Source organism: Mastigoproctus giganteus, chromosome 8 (genome assembly GCF_048544385.1).
Source record: "Mastigoproctus giganteus isolate SK-2022 chromosome 8, ASM4854438v1, whole genome shotgun sequence".
NCBI lineage: Eukaryota > Metazoa > Arthropoda > Arachnida > Uropygi > Thelyphonidae > Mastigoproctus > Mastigoproctus giganteus.
Window position 1 is genome coordinate 105,075,086 of NC_143582.1, and position 21,394 is coordinate 105,096,479.

General features: G+C 41.5%; 1 protein-coding gene across 3 annotated transcripts in view; it reads right to left on the reverse strand.

The window, feature by feature from the left end:
* mRpL1 (mitochondrial ribosomal protein L1) overlaps positions 1-21,394 on the reverse strand; it is a 468,615-nt gene that overhangs the window by 277,419 nt on the left and 169,802 nt on the right. The window lies entirely within an intron of this gene.

Here is a 21,394-nt window from a genome sequence, read left to right on the forward strand (position 1 = left end):
TTTGTTGACATTAGACTTGAAGATGAAAAGTTGGTTCTGTGTGTTTTAAATTGGAGAGTAAATGGATGATGGCTGATGGCCGCACAAGTTCAGACTGTTTTGAAATACAGAGCAGGAGTTATAGAAGCCAATTCAGAAGGATAGTGCCCATGAAAGTATCTGTAGAAAAGGCATGCAGCAGAAACAGTATGTCTATGAGACACAGTTGTTGATATGGAGGTTTGATGGCGCATAAGCTACTTTGGCTATAATGCGCCTATTCATTTACAATAAAAAGAAATGAAAAAGTTTCATAAATTCAGAATTGATTAAAAAGTCCAATTTGCTTTAAGAAGTTGAAAAATTCGGAAATATCTGCTTCATCTCCAATGAGATTCTCTAAAGTTATTGGTCTACGAAGATTAACCAGTGATAGCAGGGTTGAAGTTCTGTCTTGTTCATAGTAAGGGCAGTCAATGAGAATGTGTTTAATACTCAGATTTATATTACAAAGTGGACACTGTGGCGGGTCATTCCCTGTGAGTAAATAAAGGTGGGTCAGGTAAGTATGTCCTATTCTTACCCTTGAAAGGACTACCTCTTCTCGTCTTGATGTGCGGACACTGGAGCGCCAAATTTTTGGATCATGTTTAAATTGAAATAGTTTATTATTAATTTGAGAGTGCCATATTGCTGTCCAATTTGACAGGCATGCAGCCTGAATGGTTAATGCATAGTCTAATGGCAGAACAGGGATATCAGTTAAGTCGAAGCTAGTTGGATTTTTTGCAGCTTTATCAGCCAGTTCATTGCCCAAAATGCCAGAATGAGCTGGAATCCAGCAGAAGGTGACCAGTTGATGGCGTTCTTCAATTTTTAGTAATATGCTTTTTATTTCGTCTAGAACAGGGTGTACTTTATTTAAGGAGTTACATAAAGCCAAGATTGAGCTGAGGGAATCAGTGTAAATAACATATTTTAAAGCACAGTCAGAAGAGAGATTCTGTAAAACTAGTTTGATAGCATATAATTCAGCTGAGAAGATACTGAATTCAGATGGCAAGAATGCTGAAATAACGGTATTTGGAAACACTGCAGCTGGTCCAACGTTTGAATTAGATTTAGAGCCGTCTGTATAAATTGGAGAAAAGTCAAGATATCTTTGAGTGTGAGCTTCATGAAGTTGTTTGATATTTGATGTTTGTAAAATGTTCTTTCCCCATTGAGAGAGGTAAGTGTCACAGGTCGGTATAGGAGGTGGAACACATGGTGGTTGAGTACAAGTTGTTACCTGTTGTACAGAAAGGATGGAAACATTCCAAATTTGCATCAGTTCAAGAAGGCGAAGACCAGCTGGCTTTACTATGCTTGGTTTATTTCTGAAAAGGTTTTCTAATGGAGGATTGAACAGTATGACTGAGTAGGATGCATGGCACAGCTTTGTATCTTGACAGCATAGTTCAATAACAGTGTTTTCCTACGTAAAGTTAGTGGGGGTTCATGGGCATCAATGTAGAGACTATGTGCTGGTGATGTTCTGAAAGCACCGAGTGAAAGTCTCAAGGCACTGTGTTGAATTGGATCAAGCCAGCGCAATGCACTCAGTCTGGCTGAATCATAGATGGGAGCTCCATAATCAAGATGGGATCTGATTAATGCCCGATATAGCCGAAGCAGAGATGTACGATCTGCGCCCCATGTTTGGGAGGATAAAGCTCTGAGTAGATTTAACTTTTTTAGACAGGAAGTATGTACATTTTTTATGTGGTCTATAAAATTTAACTTATTATCAAGTGTTAAGCCTAGAAATCTGATGCTATTAGTGACCGGGATGGAGACATTATAAATTTGAAGTTCAGGATCCGGATGAAGTTTGCGCTGTCTACAAAAATGGATGGCAACTGTTTTCTGCTGCGAGAGTCGATAGCCATTGAGGCTGGCCCACTGTTGTATTTTATTAAGTGATATCTGGAGCTGCCATTCAATAGACCTCATGTTTTGGGAATGGCAGGAGATAGAAAGTTCATCTGCATAAAGGTAGGTCTCAACTGTATTTGGAAGCTGATTGGTGATGGAATCTATTCTAAGAGCAAACAAAGTGGCACTCAGTACTGATCCCTGTGGTACTCCTTCTTCCTGTATAAACGTTTTGGAGAGGGCATGTTGGTACTGAACTTGAAACAATCTAGTATGTAGGAAGATCTGAACAAATATAGGAAGGTTGCCTCGCAGACCAAGAGAGTAAAGATCACTAAGTATGCCATGCCGCCAGGTAGTGTCAAAAGCCTTCTCGATATCTATTGAAACCATTACAAGATGTTCACGTTTAGCAAAGGCATTTCGAATGGCGAATTCAGCCTTGACCATAAGATCTAAGCACGACCTATTTTTACGAAAGCCGTATTGGCTATGGCTCATTAGATGTTGTGACTCAATGATCCATATGAGTCTTCTGTGGGCAATTTTTTCAAGGATTTTGCTCAGGCAGCTTGATAGAGAGATCGGTCTATAGCTATAGGGGTTAGTTGGATCTTTCCCAGGTTTTAGGAATGCCAAAACAGTAGAGTGATGCCAAGAAGTTGGAAAAACGTTTTCTAAAAATATACGATTGTAAAAAACCAGAAGCAGGCTTAAAGCTTTGTCATCGAGATGTTGAAGATTGACATAATAAATCCATTCTGGCCCGGCAGCACCACTGTGGGCTGTTCTAATGGCATGCAGAAGTTCAGAGTATTGCAGAGGTTTGTTATATGGAAGAGTACGTGCGTTTTGAAATTTTATGGCATGCTTTTCTCTAGTGTTTTTAATTCGTTGGAATGATGTAGAATATGCTGATGCCGCTGATATTTCAGCAAAAGTATTGCCCAAAGCATTAGCAATATCTAAGGAACTGGATAGATCTTGCCCTTTCCAGGAGAGGATTGGAGAAGGTATAGTAGGAAACTTACCAGATAACTGTCTAATTTTTTTTCCATATAGTTTTTGGATCAGTGTTTCTGTTAAAGGTCGATGCAAAACGGGTCCAGGATTCTTTCTTGGCTTGCCTTTGTACAAATCGTGCTTTTGCTCTTAGCTTCTTATAATTAATGAGATTGTTTGTGGTTGGACATTGCCGAAATAAATTCCAGGCTTTGATTTTTGCTTTCTTTGCTTTTGTGCATTCGTCATTCCACCAGTAATTATAATGCTTGCGACCAGGGGGATTTGATAATGGTATTGTGTCCTTGGCCACTTTTAGGAGATGTGATGTGATGTAATCTGTTATTATCATTATCAATATTCTGGAGCTGGATTTTTTCCTCGTCAAGAGAGATTGACGATTGAAATTTTGCCCAGTTTGCACGAACAAATTTCCATTTCCTGCGGAGTTTGTTTGAAGGAGACTGTGATATTAAAAAATTGCATATGATTGGAAGGTGGTCACTGCCCATAGGATCATTTAAAACATACCACTCTATGGTTGGGAGGAGTATTGGAGAACAAATTGAGAGATCTATTGCTGAGGTGTGTCCAGTTGGGAGTTGTATGTGAGTGTGCGCACCAGTATTGAGTAAGGTGACGTTTTGTGACTCTAGAAAGCTTTCAACGAGTCAACCACGTGTGTCTAGTTTAGGATCGCCTCACAAGGGGTGGTGTCCATTAAAATCCCCTAAAATACAGAGAGGTGGAGGTATTTGTATGAGGAGATCTTCAAGATCTTTTAAACAGTAAGTATGGTTTGGTGGTAGGTATATTGAGACAAGTGTTATTGAAATATGGAGAGTTATATGAACAGCAACAGCTTCTATTTCAGTTTGAAGTGGAATATGTTTACTTGGGATCTTTGAATTTATTAGGATTGTTACACCACCATGGGCAGCATTTGCTGTATTACGATCTCTTCGATAAAGACAATAGTTCTTTATTGAAGGAGAAATTTGCGAGGTTAGGTAAGTTTCCTGAAGACAAAGGGCAACTGGAGAATATCGGTTAATTAGATCACAGATATCATCTGTGTTGCAACGAAAGCCTCTGCAATTCCATTGTAAAATACAAGGGCATTATTTGTGTTTGATTGATGGATATGTATCTGACTGCTTTTTGAAGGTTACTGGCTTATGACGTTCTAATTTAGATTTATCTTTTTTGGAGAAAACTGGCCGACCTGTGTCCATTTCTTCTTCTGCATGGATTTCTAGAAGGGGATCTTCCTGTATGGATGTGCCATCTGTGTCCATGGTTGTATCTTGAAAATTTTTCCCTACATTTGTGTTTGAACTATGAGATATGGTATCTATGACTGGAGCAGGAGATGCCACTGGTATTGTCAGAGGAGTATTATTTGCCTGGTCAGAGAACTTGGATTGTTGCTTAGAAAGAACATTTCTAGCCCAGTCAGAAATTGATTTGTTAGTGGGAACTGTTACATCAGTTTGAGTGGAGACTGTCTGAAATTTTTTTACAGCATTGGCATAGGTCATATTTTTGGTTATAGTAGGAGCGACTAATTTTCTCGCTTCTGGGTAACTTACTTTGTTCTCAACCTTGTATTTTACTATTTTTTTCTCGGTTTTCCACTTTTCACATGTCTTCGAATAGGCAGGATGGTCACCTTTGCAATTTGGGCAGGTCATTTTTGTAGCTGTAAAGTTACTTTGTATGTGATCTGAGGATCCACAATTAGGGCAGACAGGACCTCCTCTGCATACAGTTTGTGAGTGGCCATACTTTTAGCATTTGTAACACCTTAAAGGGTTTGGAATGTAAGGTCGGATGCGGCAAAGTAAATAACCTGCTTTTACAGAGGAGGGTAAGTTGGGTGTATTGAAGGCGAGAATAATATTTCTTGTAGGTGTCAGTTGATTATCTTTTTTAGTCATTATTCTTTTTGCTTCAATTACATTCTGTCCCTGCAGTTCTTGGGTTATTTCTTCCTCGGTGACGTTCAGTAAGTCACAACTGGATATCACACCCTTAGATGAATTTAGGGTTGTGTGTGGAGATATTTTAACTGGAATGCCAGCAAAGCTTGTAAGTTGTAACAGCTTCTCGGAATGTCTGTGGTTGGTGGTTTCTACTAGTAAGTCTCCTGATTGCAGTCTCTTCACCGTCTTGGGAGATCCTGCAATACCCTCCAGATGTTTTTGTATGACAAACGGAGACAATTTACTCATGGGCTGACTAGTAAGGGAGTGGATGATTAAGAACGACGGGCAGGTTGCTCCATCCGATCAGTCTTTTGTCTCTTTGGATTATCGTTCTCAATATCCTGATGGTCTGTGTTATCCATGATTGCTCCTTTTAGCCCTTGGCAAGAGGACTTACTTGCCAAGATTTCCGGCCCCGACACGGGGAGGCCGGAGCAGTGCCGCTAGGAGGCCAAGCGGTTAAAGTGTTAGTTGATTAGTGACCTAGAAAAATGAATAAAAAGAAAGGTGGTTTTTCTTTCTCTTTTCTAACTTGTGGCTTTTCAAGTGTGGAACGATTTTAAAAAAATAAGGCTTTTGATAAATGTATAAACTTAAAAATAACTTTAATCGCCTTTGAAGAGCACTTTATAATCTCACAAATATCGCTTGGCCTCGAAATACTCTTGGCACCCGGGCCCTATGAGACACAGAGTGGAGAGACTCTGTTAGAGAAGAGTCATTAATTAACCTCACTCTCATTCTGAATGGAATCTAGAAGCCTGAGACATGTTTTGGGATCACCGCCCCAGATTGACTGATTGATTGATTGATTGATTGATTGATTTGATAGTTGTTGGCGCATCGGCTTCTGTGGCCATATTGCACCTCCCAAGATTTTTGCAGTACTTTGATCCAAGCCCGAGGCAGGAATCGAACCCGCGACCTTTGGTTTGCCGGGCAGGTACTTTACCCACTCGGCTAGCCCGGTCGGCTTCACCGCCCCAGATGTGGGAACAAAATTCCATGGTAGGGCAGATTTGCGATTTGTACAGAGTGAACAGTTGTTTGGAAGAAAAGTAATGCCGAAAGTGAAACAGATGCAGAGGAAGCAATATTTGTAATGTGCTTGTGCCAAGAGAGATTAGAAGTCAGAATAATCCCCAAGAGAAAAATATAATTTTGCCTAGAAATCGGAGTATCACCAAACATAAGCACAGGAGCAGAAGAATCCTTTTTGCAAGATATAAGACAGGACTAACTTTTAGAAGGACAGCAATCAACTAAGTTGTCATTGCCACACTTGAGAATTACCTGGAGATCAGCATTTACGGAATTCGAAGCAGATGTTCGAGAAGTTGAAGTTGGTCGAGCAGGGCAAAGTTTCTCAAACTGGAAAGTCGAATGCAATGTGCTATCATCAGCAAAACTATGGATGGGATTTGGGGGCCAATGAAAGAAGGTAATTAATATATAAGAGGAATAGAGTGGGGGAAAGAACTGAACCTTTGGGGGAACCTACATTAGTGGAGAAGTTAGAAGAAAGAGCCATCTACCATCACCCTCAGTGGGCAGTAAGAGAGAAAACTCGATAACCAATTATAAAAAACAGCTGGAAAACCATAAGATGGAAGCTTGTTTAGAAAACTTTTATGCCAAACACGAATGAAAGCCTTTGAAATGTCAAGAGCAACTGCTTGTGTTTCACCAAACTTTTCCACTGAATTAGTCCATAAATATGTAACATAAGCCAGAATACCACCAGTGAATCGACACTGATGGAATCCATACTGGCGATTGTTGATCAGATGGAAGGTTTCTAGGCAGTTTACGAGCTGGTGGTTAATTGATTTCTCCATTACTTTAGAAAGAGCAGAAGTAATTGCAATGGGACGATAACTGGATGGGAGGGATTAGTCACTCTTTTTAGGAACTAGATGGATATCAGCAAATTTCCAAGGAGAAGGAAAATTACCTTTGGAAAATAAGAAAGTGAAAAAAGGCAGCAAAGAACAGGAGTAAGTTCAGGAGCACAGGTTTGGAGAACAACTGGAGAAATACCACCACGACTTGGAGCTTTCTTAGCATCAAGATTCGTCAAAATCATTCTGCCATCCTTTTGATGGTAGACCATAGGAGGCACTGAATGGGGTGTTCTGGGAATGGTGGGAAGTGTTTTACCAAGATCATTAATGCATGAGTTGGAAGAAATATGGGATGCTAGAAGGTCAGCTTTATCCTTGGCTAAAGTGGCAATAGAACCATCTGGTTTTGTCTGAGGTGGGAGCAAAGACGGGCAAAAGTTGCAGCCAATATATTTGGCAAGAGACCAGAACGCTCAGCTACCATTAGGGCAAGAACAAGTTTTCTACTCTTAGCCAGTTCAAAATCTAGTTTGAACTGATTAATAACTGCTTTACAATTGTTGGAAGCTCTGGTGTGGGCAGAAAATGAAACTGAAGAATTGGAAACAAGCCAATTACGATATGCAACATTCTTCTCTTGAACAGCCTTAGCACATTTATTGGGAAACCAAGGTTTAGATAAAGGACGAGATTTTAAAGTGGAGTATCGGATAAAGGATTCCATTCCTGCAAGAATAATTTCACTGACATGATCTGAGCAAACGTTAACATCAGAAGTATTGAAACAGTAATCCGACCAAGGAAAAGAAGAAAATAAATCTCGCAGGTCATCCCATTTTGCATTCTTGTAATGCCAAACAACACGAGTTTGGGATTAGTCATGAGATAAAGGCCCCATTGGAGAAGAGACAATCACCAAGTTGTGATTTGAAGTGCCTAAAGGACCTCTCACTTCAACCATTTACTTAGAAGGGTTGTTTGTGAAAAAAAGATCAAGCGTTTTGGCTGTATGATTAGGATTATCCGGTATTCTTGTAGGTAAATGAACAATCTGTGCTAGGTCATTAGTAATTGCAAAAGCCTCAGCATCTCGACCTGCTGGGTCGGTGTGACTAGAAAACGGAAGCCAGCTGGAGTTGTGAATGTTAAAATCACCAACGAAAATTACCTCACTGTTAGGAAAGTTGTACTCGAGAAAGTCAAGTTGCAAAGAGAGGAAGTCAAAGAGCTCCAAGTGATTAGTGGAGTTGGGAGAACGGTAGAGACAACAGATGAATTTTACACAATGAGGTAGAGAGATTTTAAGCCAGAGAAGATCAAAGAGAGTAGATTCCAAATTGCCAAGTCTCTGACAGGGAATATCAGAACAGACATGCACAAATACAACCTTTGAGGTGAAAGGAATCATACAGCGAATAATTTGGGCATCTGAGATGAGCAGTAGTTGAATCAACTGATAACTGAGATTCTGTCAGAAAAGGTACATGGGGGTTTGACAAACTGCAAGTGGAAATGGGACATTGTTAAGATTAGAATTGAGACCACGTATATCTGTGAAATGAATTAGGAAGTGCTTGGGAGGTTTAGATCTTTTCGCAGATAAGCTTGCTCTATTGGTTTGACGATTCATGGTGTATTCAATAGTAAGAAAACGTAGGTGGGACATTCTGTATGAAGTAATGAAATTTTTGGATATGGCATACACGTGGTAAGAATATACCCAGATCCTTGACATAACGTGGCCTCGACAATGCTCCCCACATACACACTACTCGGACTCCCTCCAGTCACTGTCTGGCAGAGTAGAGGTAGCAAGATTATACACTAGCTGATCCGGAAGCCTCCTAAAGAGTTACCAATAGGTTCGGTCCGGTGTACAGATGATGGAATTACAGATTTATAAGAGCGTATCCACAGGGTTGCAGATGGTGGAATGACCTCTAGATATTAAGGTTAGCTGTGAATAAGCAATTGTGGACAAGGAGCAGCAATGCTAACAGGATATAATGGGAAGACAGTGGGAAGAGCAACCTCAAGAAATGCTATAAGAATCCAAGGATGGCATTGTGTAATGGTGAGAGAAGCTGCCATAAAATAAGCTTTATTCCCAAAGTGAGAAAAGCAGTTCAGCTTGTAGATATTCAGGGGGAAACAAGAAGTGCTGGAACAGGTGAATTTCAGATAATCGTGGGCAGAAATGGAGTCCATCAAATCTGGCTACGATTCTGCAATGTAATGGAAAATCCATCACATTATTTTCTTCCCAGAACATTAGCATCATGAAAATATCAGAACAAACTATGCCCCTCAGTCCTTGGCAGAACTTGAATAGACAGAGGGTGTTAAGAACCCAACATGATTTGTAATACAAAAATGATTTTGAGACCAGGTACCTGGAATGTGAGGAGTTTATTGAAAGCAAGGAAAATGGAGAACAGAATCAAAGAGATGCATACGCTTAACCTTAAAACTTTAGATTTAAGTGAAATGAGGTGGAAATAAAATGGAATATGTGACACTTATAATGGAGATAGACTGTACAATTCAGGAAACTCCAGTGGGGCAAATGGTGCTGGAATCCTTGTAGCAAAGGACATGATAAAATACATTGGCAATTTCATCCTAAAATCTGAAACAGTAATGGTACTCCAACTGAAGGGCATTAAGCCTGATATAACATCACAGATATCATTGATAAATATATAAAACAACAATGGGACCAGCACTGAACCCTGTGGGACTCCGCTAATAACATTAGTGCACGTAGAGCAGTGTCCATTTATTACCACTCTCTGCTGCTGCCCACTCAACCACCCCTTTATCCATAGCAGCAATTTGCCTCCAATGCCACTCTGCTCCAATTTGTGCAGCAGTCTTCCACGTGCAACAGTATCAAAAGCCTTTCTAAGATCCAAGTATATAATATCAAAGTTATTCTTTGCATCCAGTTCCTTTGTGACCACATCGTAGTATCCAATCAAATTGGTCAGACAAGACTTCCCCTTAACAAACCCATGCTGTGTCTCAACTATTGCTGCTGTTTTGTCTAGGTGATCCTGTATCATCTCTTTAACCAGTGACTCCATTATTTTCGCTGAAACAGAAGTTAAACTAACAGGTCTATAATTATTTATGCCACCCTTTGAACCCCCTTTGTGAATTGGGGATACATTTGCACATCTCCAGTCCATGGGGCATCCCCTGTCTCTAAGGATGCTCTCATAATTATGGCTAAGGTTCCCTTACTTCCCTCCATCATAACTGGATACATTCCATCTGCTCCACTTTACTCTCATTCATCACAAAATCACTTAGCTCCCTCTTAGAGTTTGATAAACTTCTGGCATTCCCCTCCTTGAATAACTCTTCATGCATGAACGTAGATGCAAATTATTCATTCAGTTTATCAGCTACTTGAGGAGCATCATCAATAATCAAACCATCTATGGTAGTGGACCAATCTGATTCCATCTAGAGTTTACATAAGTAAAGAACTCTTTGCTGAATTTTCTTTGAGTCCTTTGCCAAAGCTTTCTCATAATCTGCCTTCGCCTGCCTAACCTCCTTTGCGACTTGATTACAGATTAGCTTATATCTGTCATAGGCTTCTCTGTCGCCTGAAAATTTATATGCATCCCATGCATTTTGCTTCTCCGTCACATGCCCCATTAATTCAACTGACATCCATTCAGGCCTGAACCTTGAACAGTATTTCTTAGTTGGTATGAAAAGCCTAGTAGCCTCCAAGATTAAGTCCCTGAAGGCTTCCCATTTAGAATTCACTGTTGGTAACATCATCAGTTGATCCCACTGTATATGGCGCCTCCGTAGCCCGGTAGGAAGGAGCAGCAGTGCGTAACACACGCTTCTTGGTTAGACCGGGGTTTCAGCCCGTCACCACCAAATACAGAGGATGCGGAAAGGTCAGGGAATGACCACCGCATATCCCGGAGCAATATGGCCTTAGTTGCTAATGTCCCTAAAACCCAAATAACAAACAAACAAACAAACAAACAATCCCACTGTATAGAATTTAAAAACTATCTGAGATCACTGTAGTCATCTTTACGAAAACTAAAACCCTTCCCTTTACTCTTGATGGTAGTTACATCTTTAATAAATCGCACATCAGTACACTGTGATCACTGTCACCCAGTGGTTCCTTTATCTGCAAATTCTTAATGCATGAATAATCACTGCCAATCAGACAAGGGTATTACTCCCTCTGGTTGCCCCTCGCATATGTTGCTGTAGAAAACAATCCTCCAATAAATCCACAAAAGTCTTGCTAGCATGAGTGTGACCAACCAAGAAGTTCCAGTCAATATCTGGAAAGTTAAAATCCCCCCATAACAAGACATTCTGATTTACTGGCCCATTCTATTTCTCTGGACAACTGTTCATTGTTCTCATCAGAGTCATTAGGCCTATAACATACTCCTACTCTTATTTTCCCTTTCCCAGTGTTTATGTCACAACAAAATTGCACTGTCCACCCGTATCAACTGGATGCCCTTCCTTAGATTTTGTGTGTTTCTTAACTAATAGCATAACCTTTCCTCCCTTTCTACCCTGTCTGTCCTTTCTGTACACATTGCACTCCCCAAATTCCAATTCTGCACTATCTGTGTGACACCATGTCTCTGATATCCCAAGAATATCTGACTTTGATGTCTTGATCAGCACTTCAAATTCATCAATTTTATTTACTATACTTCTAGCATTTCCGTACATGCAAGTTTTGTTTGTTTGTTTGTTTGGATTTTTTTGGCGCACTAGCAACTACGGCTATAATGCGCCAAGACTACCGTACATGCAAGTATACATGCCCTTGTACTTACTCTTAGTTACCCTAACACAGCCCTTGTATTTACTTGTTCCATGATGACTCCCAGCAGCTCTTGAAATCCCCAGCATCTTGCTCTCTAGGCTGCTGGTCAATAGAAGCAGTGCAAGAATCACTTTCACTTCTGCCTGCAGCTACCGTTAATCTTTCAGTCTGTGAATCCCCCCAATCTAGCAGTTTTCTGACCCAGTGAAATCACCACAAGACAAAGAGAACAAAATTATATGAAATCAAATTGATTATATAATGATCAATAAACAATTTCATAATAGTGTGTTAACGGCAAAGACATATTCAGGAGCAGATATTATATATCACCATAATCCAGTGGTGACAGTTCTGTGAACAAGGCTAAAAGATCCCAAAAATAAAGAAAAAAGAAGCCTTCGTACGGACAGAAGAAAGCCAAATAATTTGGAAGTAGCGCAGACATTTACAAAGTTCACAGAACCACAGGTAAAAGTTTGGAATCAGAACAGAACTAGAAAAGTACATGAAGAACGTCCTGAAATTATGTGGGATAACGTGAAGATTGCCATTAAGATACAGGAGAAAACCTTTTTTAAAAGAGGAGACAGATAAGGAAACATGCCTGGATAACAGAGGAGATATTACAACTGATGGAAAAGAGGAGTTATAAAAACAGGCATGAACAAAAATAGAAGGAGATAAGTTGTTTGTTTGTTATTTGGTTTTTAGAAGCATTAGCAACTAAGGCCATATTGCTCCGGGAATATGCGGTGGTCATTCTCTGACCTTTCCGCATCCTCCATATTTGGTGGTGATGGGCTTATCAGAGGCTTACTAGATACCACAGCAGTTATGTTCAGTCTTTTGTTATTAATAGGAAGATGTCTGGAAATGCAACAAGATATCTATGCTTGTTTCACAGACTATGAAAAAGCATTTGACAAAGTTCAGCATAGAAAGCTGTTTGTTAACCTGCACTAGATAAAGCAAAGACATCCAAATAATCAAGAATCTGTACTATAATAAGAGTGTAATAAGTATAAATCTATAATAAGAATCTGTACTATAACTAGAATATGAGCAAAACAGAAGAAATTATGATAAAAAGAGTGTTTTTCTCCATTACAGTTCAATTTCCATTCTGAAAAAAATTATGAATAATTGGAGGAGGTGGGTCATTGAAAGAAAGAGCAGAAGGAATTGCTTTAAATTAAGACTAAATGGATGATAGTTGGCTCGAAGAATTATACAAATCTCACACTACTATCGATAGGAGACTGATTGAAAAAGTCAACAGTTATGTCTATTTAGGAAGAGAAACAGACATGACAAAGTGAATGAATCAACTGAAATTAAAAGGAAGGTTGGACTTGCAAGATCTGCCTTTTGCAAAATGAAAGGTGTTTTATATAATCTGCAATTGGATTTAAATCTTCAAGTAATGGAGTGTTACATTGGGTCCAGTGGTGGATTAAGGTCGGTTGAGGCCCTGGGCGCAGAAGAAAATATCGGGCCCCTTAAAAAAAGAGAGAGACAGGGAAAATAAAAATACATGTTAATACATGTATTTTTAATTATATGTATTAACATGTACGGTTATAAATTTGTCCAATGCTCCTTTCTGTTGGTTGGCAACTTGCTCACGTTTTTTTAATTTGTCTTTTTTCAGCCCTTGATAGATGTCCTTTCATTTTTCTAGCTACCATTGGTAGCCTACCAATGAAAAGAATGTTTGTTCAATAATATAAAATATAAGAGTCTGAATGATTAGAATACTGGAGAAGAGATTTTTCGTTATAGTGCAATAAATTAATGATTAATTAAAATTCAAAAATTATTCATAAACTACGAAAATCGAGGCGCTGATGTAACAACAGGAATTTTATCTTAATATAATTTCAACAATATACAATATACGCATATTTGCGTATATAAGGTATAAGGTATGTTCGTGTCAGACGGCGCCTGGGATTTCTCCCATCTCCGCGTATGTTCGCTGTATCGAGGACAGTACACTGTCAAGCCAGAGACTTGAAAGTGTGTGGGCCATGTCTGTGCAGTGTGATCTGTTGTGCCCATTGTTTGTCCGGCTTATTGGCCACCAGGCCCCTAGTGGGGCCCGCCGTTGCCCATACCCTGCCACGTGGAGGCTAGCCGGGTGTATCCAGTATCACAACAATTTGCTCTGGCAGGTCCTGCCACCTAGTTTCCTGGGATTTCAGTGGCCAGGGCCTATTAAAAAAAAATAAATAAATAAATAAATAAAAAAAATAAATAAAAAATAAAAAATAATAATAATAAAAGTAAAAAAAATAAAATAAAATAGTAGTTAAAAAAAAAAAAAAAATATATATATATATATATATATATATATATATATATATATATATATGTGTGTGCATTTGACGTTAATTCTTAAGGAGATTGCTGTTAGGAAATCGCTGGTTGGGGTTGAACGCTAGAAAGATGTGTTAAAAGGCCTAATAGGTCGGGCAGAATTTTGTTGTTATTAAATTTAGACGTTTTTATCCATGGCAGGGGGAGATAACTCTTCTTCGTCTCCCCCACCCGCCATCCAAACTCCCCTCTAGACAGTATGGCATGCCCATGCCACACCAGAGGGGAGTTTGGATGGCGGGTGGGGGAGACGAAGAAGAGTTATCTCCCCCTGCCATGGATAAGGTATACAGTTAGAGTGGGGGAAGAGACTGAAGATGGGGGGAAGGCAGAAGCATGGGGACGACGGAGAAGGCGACCTCAGGTGGTCAGTGAGGCAGGCGCATGCCTCACCAGGTGAAGAGATGGGTTGGCAGGGGAGGGAGGAAACAGAGCATGTCTCCTCTCCCTCCTGCCGGGGATAGGGAATTTAAGATGAATAGGGTAAGGGTACCCCATTCAGCTCGCCATATAGCATTTGGCAGCGGAGCTGCTAGTGGTTCTAGTCCGTTTCCAGGAGCGATCGGACCAAAGCATGATTGTTCATGGGGTGGTTCCCATCCGTTCTGCAGTCTTTACTGTCAAAAGGTCCGGGTTTGCTTGTCGGCGTTTGTGGAGTCTTTCTTGTGACATTTCTCATCCATGTGGTGTTTGCGTCAATGTTGTTTATAGAGTCATTTCTCATTTATTCAACTTTAGGTCCACTTCAGGGTTTAGTGCCCTGATGATCGGAGGCCATTGGGTTCAGGCGTCTTCCGCGGGATGATTTCCTCCGAGGTTTGTACTTTTCTTATTGCGTCAGTGGTTGATTGCGGTTCGCTGCGATAAGAGCTCTCCGTCTTGTGAACAGGGCCAGTGCATAGCTGGAGAAAGCCTGATATTCTTCCCTGGTGTCCAAGATGTGGTGCTCCTGTCCGTATGGTAGATACTGTATTTTGGTGATGAATGCACTGCGGAGGTCGTCATACAGCTGGCAATCATGCATGAGGTGCTGCCAGCTCTCCAGCCCCCCACAGGTGCAGGTGGGATCTTCTTGTATTCCGAGTAGGGATAGCTTTGCATTCAGAGCTCCATGTCCTGTCAGTAGGTATGTGACTTGTAGGCCCAGGGAAAACCAGGGTGGGAAGTTCGGAAAAACCCGGCCAATGTTGGGCAGAAACTTTCTGGTGATTTCGCCTTTTTGCGAGGTGGCCCATCTATCCTGCCACACCTGCAGCAGGTGAGCATGCAGCTTTTTCTTTCCATAGTCTTGCTATTGATGATGTCGGTGGTGAATCCTAAACATGTCTGTGGGATACCCTTGTCCAGGTGGTGCGTGAGGCCCCGTCGAATGATCTCTAAGTCCAGTGGAAGGACACCAGCAAGGACTTGCAGGGCATGCGTGCTCACTGTGCTGCAAGCCCGAGTAATGGTCAGAAGGATTGATCGGTGAATCGAGTCAATGATTTGTTTATTGACAGCAGTTGTGGCTTTTTGATACCATGCGCCAGATGCATACGTGACAATTGGGGTGAAGATGGTTTTATAGAAAAGACGTAGCACCTGTCTGTCTAGGCCCCAGTCTCTGCGAGTGACTCTGGCAACCAATGCAGTGTATCGTCTGACTTTTGTACGCAAATATTTCAGGTGGTCCTGAAATGATAGATTCGGATCTAGAATCATGCCTAAGTACTTTAGCTGCTTTGAGAATTTAATTGTTTTCTGGTCGATCTTGATTTGTGGAGGCCGCCTGAGGTTGAGGCACCCCTTGAGCAGGATGGAGTTTGTCTTTGCAGGGGATATTCTAAGTTGATTTTTCTTTGCCCATTCCTGAAGGGTGGACAGAGCCCGGTTTGCCAGTGTCTCCAGTTGTGTCCTTGAGTCCGCTGTCACTGTCAGTAAGAGGTCATCAGCAAAGGCCTGCGATTTTACCTCGTCAAGGTCTATAGCTAGGAAGGAGTCCATTACTATGTTCCACAGTACTGGTCCAAGGACCGAACCCTGTGGACAGCCGCGAAATGTATTCTTGGAGAGGGTTCCATAGGGAGCAACAATCCTGATGGATCTGTTTGTGAGGTAGCTCTTGATAACCCTGTAGAGGTTGCCTGGGATCCCAGCAACCCGAAGCCTTGCCAAGATGCTTGGCCACCAAAGTGCATCGAAGGCCTCAGCAAAGTCCACGGCAATCACGAGGAAATACTTCTTGGTGCATCTTGTTACTTGTTCTTGTAGGTGTATTAAGGCATCCACAGCTGAGCGACCCCGCCTGAAGCCAAACTGGTTGGGTGAGGCCAGGCCAGCCCTGTCATAATATTGCTCTATTCGTCTATAGAGAAGGCGTTCAAGTAGTTCACTTGCGATTGTGAGAAGTGCGATCGGTCTGTACGATTCTGGGAGGTGTGGTGGTTTGGTCGGATTTTTCAGGATTAGTTTGACGTTTGCTTTCTTCCACGAAGTCGGGAAGGTGCCACAGTGAAGACAGAGGTTGAAGAGGTTGAGCAAGGTTCGGGGAACACTCTACTGTCTTTTTGATGATTTCAGGCTCCAAGAGGTCTGGTCCAGGGCATTTATTTCCCCTAATGAGGGTGGCAGCACTCTTGAGCTCCTCCACGGTGAAGTGAGGTTCTGTCGTTGCTGTTTGATAGCTCTCATTTTCTAAGCAGAGTTGGATCTGCTCTGTTGTCTCCGGTTGTAAAGCCGGGTGGAAGACTGTGTCCAGGATATTGGAAATGGTCTGCTCCCAGGTTGTGGACATGCCTCCTTGGGTCAATGTGGTGGCGGCAATAACTTCTCCTCGGGGAAGTTTATTCATGGTCAGTTTGTAGACGATTCCCCAAGGGTTCTCGTTTCCCATAGTGGAGACCATGCGCTCCCAAGATTGCTGTTTACAGCTTCTGATTTGAGCTGTGTAAGTGTTCCTTGCTTCTTTGTAGCGTTGTCGGAGTACTTCAACCTCTGCCGTCGGCCAGGCCCACTGAAAGGCCTTTCTTCTGGTTTGTGTTTCTTTCCGGAGTCCTTGCAGTTCTAGGTTCCACCAGGGCACAGCCCCAGGGGTTGGATTTTTCTTTTTAATAGCAATGTCACTTGTGTGCGTTATGATCTCTGTTACCTTGCTTTGGAGGTGATCTGGGTCTTCGAGTCTCTCAAGCTCGCTCTGTCTCTGTTGTATGCTGGTTTTTAAGGTACTTTGGAAGAGTTCCCAGTTTGCTTTGGATATGGAGTATCTGTGAGTGGTTTGTCTAGCTGCCGGTACCCTAGTCAGTGATCTGTTGAGTTGGAAAGTAATGGCTCTATGATCAGATGTTGTCCAGGCCTCTTGGACGGACCAGTCAGTAGTATTATTAGCAATGTTCCTGGAAGCCAAGGAGACATCTATGGTGGCCTCCCACAGTGTATTACTAAATGTGGGCAGATTGTTTGGTTGGTTTAACACTGTCAACGTTGAATTTGCAAGGAACTCTTCCAATATAGTTCCGTTTCTGGTGCCATGTCTGTCTGGCGTGTGACTATGCCACATTGGTGACCGGCAGTTCACGTCTGCACCTATTATAATTTTTGCGTTGGGAAGGGTGTCAGCAGCCAGTTGGAGGTATCTTGTGGCGAAAGTTATGTCTTCGCCCGGTCGACAGTAGAGGGCAATAACATAAAATGCCCCCAGAGCTGTGGTGAGGTGGGCACATGCAGCCCAGGCTGTGCAAAGCTGTGTGATTTTGGTCACCGTAATATCCGGATTTCTGACCGCGACTGCGGCCCAGGGGGTGTCGTCCTCGAATTGTACTATCTTGTAGGTCAAGGGGTATCCCCTGACTATCTTCATGTGTGAGTATGGCTCTTGTATTATCATGACGTCTACATTCTCCTCTTCAGCCTTGATATGGATCTGATCCGCTACTGCTCTGGCCCTCTGTGCATTGATTTGCAGAAATTTTACCTCTGTAGTATTGTATCCTCTAAGGCGCGTCCCCATAATCCAGCCTGGATTGGAACAAGCTCTTAATCTTCAGGTAGGTGGGGCACTTGTTATCCCTGATTGAGTGGGTGCAGTCCAGCTTCAGACACTTGCAGTTGGTGCAGATTGGGTCAGTACTCTTGTTTGGGCAATCCTTGTAAGTGTGGCCTTTTGCCGAGCAGTGGCCGCATGTGGGGTCAGTCTGAGTGCAGGTGTGCGTTGTATGCCCATATTTACAGCACCTGAAGCATTTGGGTACAGCCACATGTTCACGGAAGCGGTGGCTGCCCCAATTTACATATACTCTGTTCTGAGTGTTTAATACTTTCCATGCTGCAGGCACAAGTTCAATTATCCAGTTTCGTTGAGTGCCATTCTTGGACTTGGTTGAATATTTTGGTGTCAGCAGTTCGTCTCTTCTGTGTTCTGGGAGAGCGGACATTAGGTTTCTTCGATAAATTTCCTCTGTTAGTTGGTCCGGGGTCAGGTCTTTATCCAGGTCATAAATAACTATTGAGGGCCCTTTTCTTTTAGGGGTAGTCGCTGTGAGCCCCAGCTCAGTGATTTTGGTATTAGTGATAATTTTTTGTGCTTCTTCCCTTGTTTCTGTCTCTATCAGTACTCCGACATTTCTAGTTTTCCTGACCGACTTTATTCTGGTTGCCTTGAATTCTTCTTTTAGGCTGGTCATGATTTGCATCTTTAATTGTTCGCTTGTTTGATTTTCCTCAATGGTTGTTGGTCAGAGTACCACCAGGTGTGGTTGTTTTGGCAAGGTCTTTTTTGTTGTAGCAGGTACACTGCTTTTTATTGCTGATTCACCAGCTGATGTCCTCAGCGCTTGTGCATAAGATGGGGCACGCTGTTGCATTTTGTTTGCCCCACCATCTAGGTATGCCTCCAGTTTCACAGCAGTTGTTTCATATTTTAGGTTTGTCTGGTAGAGAATTGTCTTCAACTTTGTCCAGAGGGAAACAATCTGTCCCCTAACTCCAGTGGTTATCCGGTTGTTAGAGTCTTTCATCAGATCCTCAAGGGCGGTACGCAGGATTTGAGTTTTTTCCAACAATGTGCCCTCTGGCCAGGAGGAGTCCAAGGGTGCAGAGGCCTCTGGTTGTTTTTTCTCCACAGTCAAATCAATTTTTGGGAGGGAATTCTTCTGGGTTTCCTTTAGCTGAGCACTCTGGCTTCGTATTTCTCTGTCAGGTTTGGACGTGTCCAGCTTCTTCCACTTCTTTTTCGTGGCTGGTACAGTCCTCATCTCATCGGTCGCTTCCTGCATGCTGGTGTTCTTCAATTCCATCGTGCTTCATGGAATGGAAACTAATCCACCACTTTAAAACTATGCAGTGCCCCCAGAATGGGATAATGGTGCCAAGATAATTTTTTGCAGCAGGATGAAATGTGAGGGATGAAAATATGCGGGATGAAAATCCGCAGGATGAAGGGCTTGCTGAGTTGCTTTGCTGCTGGGATGCAGTGTTTAGTTCAGAGTCTCGGAGTTTTACGAGGGGGGGAGGAAGTCTTAACCCCTAGATAGAAGAATACTGGATGATGAGCTTGGTTTATTGTTCGTCCTGGGGAGCCATTGGGAGCACGGCACTGCGCATATTATTATATACATATATGTTCTCAATATCTTAAATGTAATGAAATTAATAACTTCTATTTGTTAAATTTTTAAATGAAATAAATTTAATACCAATAAATATTCTGGATATAGATCTTTAGGTACGTAGCTGCCAACTCACTCTAACGGTCACTCAAAACAGGGCTTGACCAATCAGGCTTGACCGCGTGGTGTAAACTGCAGAACATCTAATTAGAAATTTGCTTGGCGTGACGCAAAGCTGGACAGCGGAAATGTTTTTTCAAATAGAAAATGCAGAACTTGTTTTCTTACTAAACAAAAGGTTTAACAGAATTTAATAATTTTAACAGAATATTTATATGTATATTGTTTATAATACACTGTTGTGTAGGCGTGTTTGGTAGTCACACAAAATTTAAGCCTGTTTGTCACTGCAGCAAAACAAAGCTTTCTCCAATTGTGAACGGGACCTCCTGCTGTAGAGTATCGCCGCAGGCAGGGAGGTGACACGAAACGGAGAGAGAGAGCAAAGGGAAAAATGTTATTGGTCAGCGAAGCTAGTGGCCACTAACGTATATCGTAAGTCTGCACTGCAGGAGAACCTTTGTAAGTACAAAGTAGCAAATACGATTTATTGCTCCAATGAGCGGTAGCGCAGCCGTGCGGGGACAATACAGCTTAGTATGTGTACAGTATGCAGCGTAGTAATGAAATAATGAAAATAAGCGATAAACATACTATCGGGTTTTACCGCTGATTGTAAACTTGTACATAATTAAAATTGCACATATGAAACCAAACTTGTTGTCATTAGAAAAAAGTGTAAAGTTGGAGTTTTGTGGGGCCCTTCAGAAGTCGGGGCCCGAGCCCGGGCGCGAGCCGGTTGCGCCCGCCGTTAAATCGGCCTCTGATTGGGTCCACACTACTCTATGGTTGTGGAACTTAGACATTAAAGAAAGCAACAATTAATTAATTGAAAGCAAAACCATATTCAGATTTTTTTTTTTTTTTTTTTTTGATTTGGTAGTTGTTGGCGCATCGGCTTCTGTGGCCATATTGCACCTCCCAAGGTTTTTGCAGTACTTTGATCCAAGCCCGAGGCGGGAATCGAACCCGCGACCTTTGGGTTGCCGGGCAGGTACTTTACCCACTCGGCTAGCCCGGTCGGCTCCCATATTCAGACTTTTTGGAAGTATAGGCAAATCAGATCCATGCTCAATGATCGTAAATCAGATGGTAGAGGGATACAAACTATTCCTGTTTTTAATATCTTATACTTGAATTTATATAATGCAAAAGTAATAATCGTTATTTAGTTCATATCAGACAAACAAACAAACAGGAAAAGATAGACTTTTTTCTGTTTCCCATTCTCCAACTGCTCAATGCAACCGGGAAACTGATTGGAACCCATTTATTTTGGTAAACTGGATTCATCAAGAATTAGACAAAATATGCTTAAATGTCCTAATAAATCAGTAAATTTTTTCATTCTCCCCACTCCCACATATGTGAGAAAATGTCACATTGGTTTTTGCAATTTCTTGCTGCTAGAAAACTTACAAATGCAGAAATAAGCAACATTTCACTTGAACTGCTTTGTGAAAAGCAAAACATGAATTATTCTTGATAGTTATTGTGTGGGTGTCTAAGTTTATAATAATGTGATGATATGAGGTGAACTCGCATCACCTCAGTCATATAATAATGGGGGGAGGTGGGTTAACTAATTATAACCTTGTAAAAATAAAAAATGCAATAATATTTTGCATATCTTATTAAATAGTAAAAAAAAGTGGCACATTTTACAAAAATAATGTCACTTTCGAACTCTGCAAAAACACAATCTGTAAAACGACAATTCCATTCTAGGTTGTTGTTGTTATTTTGGTT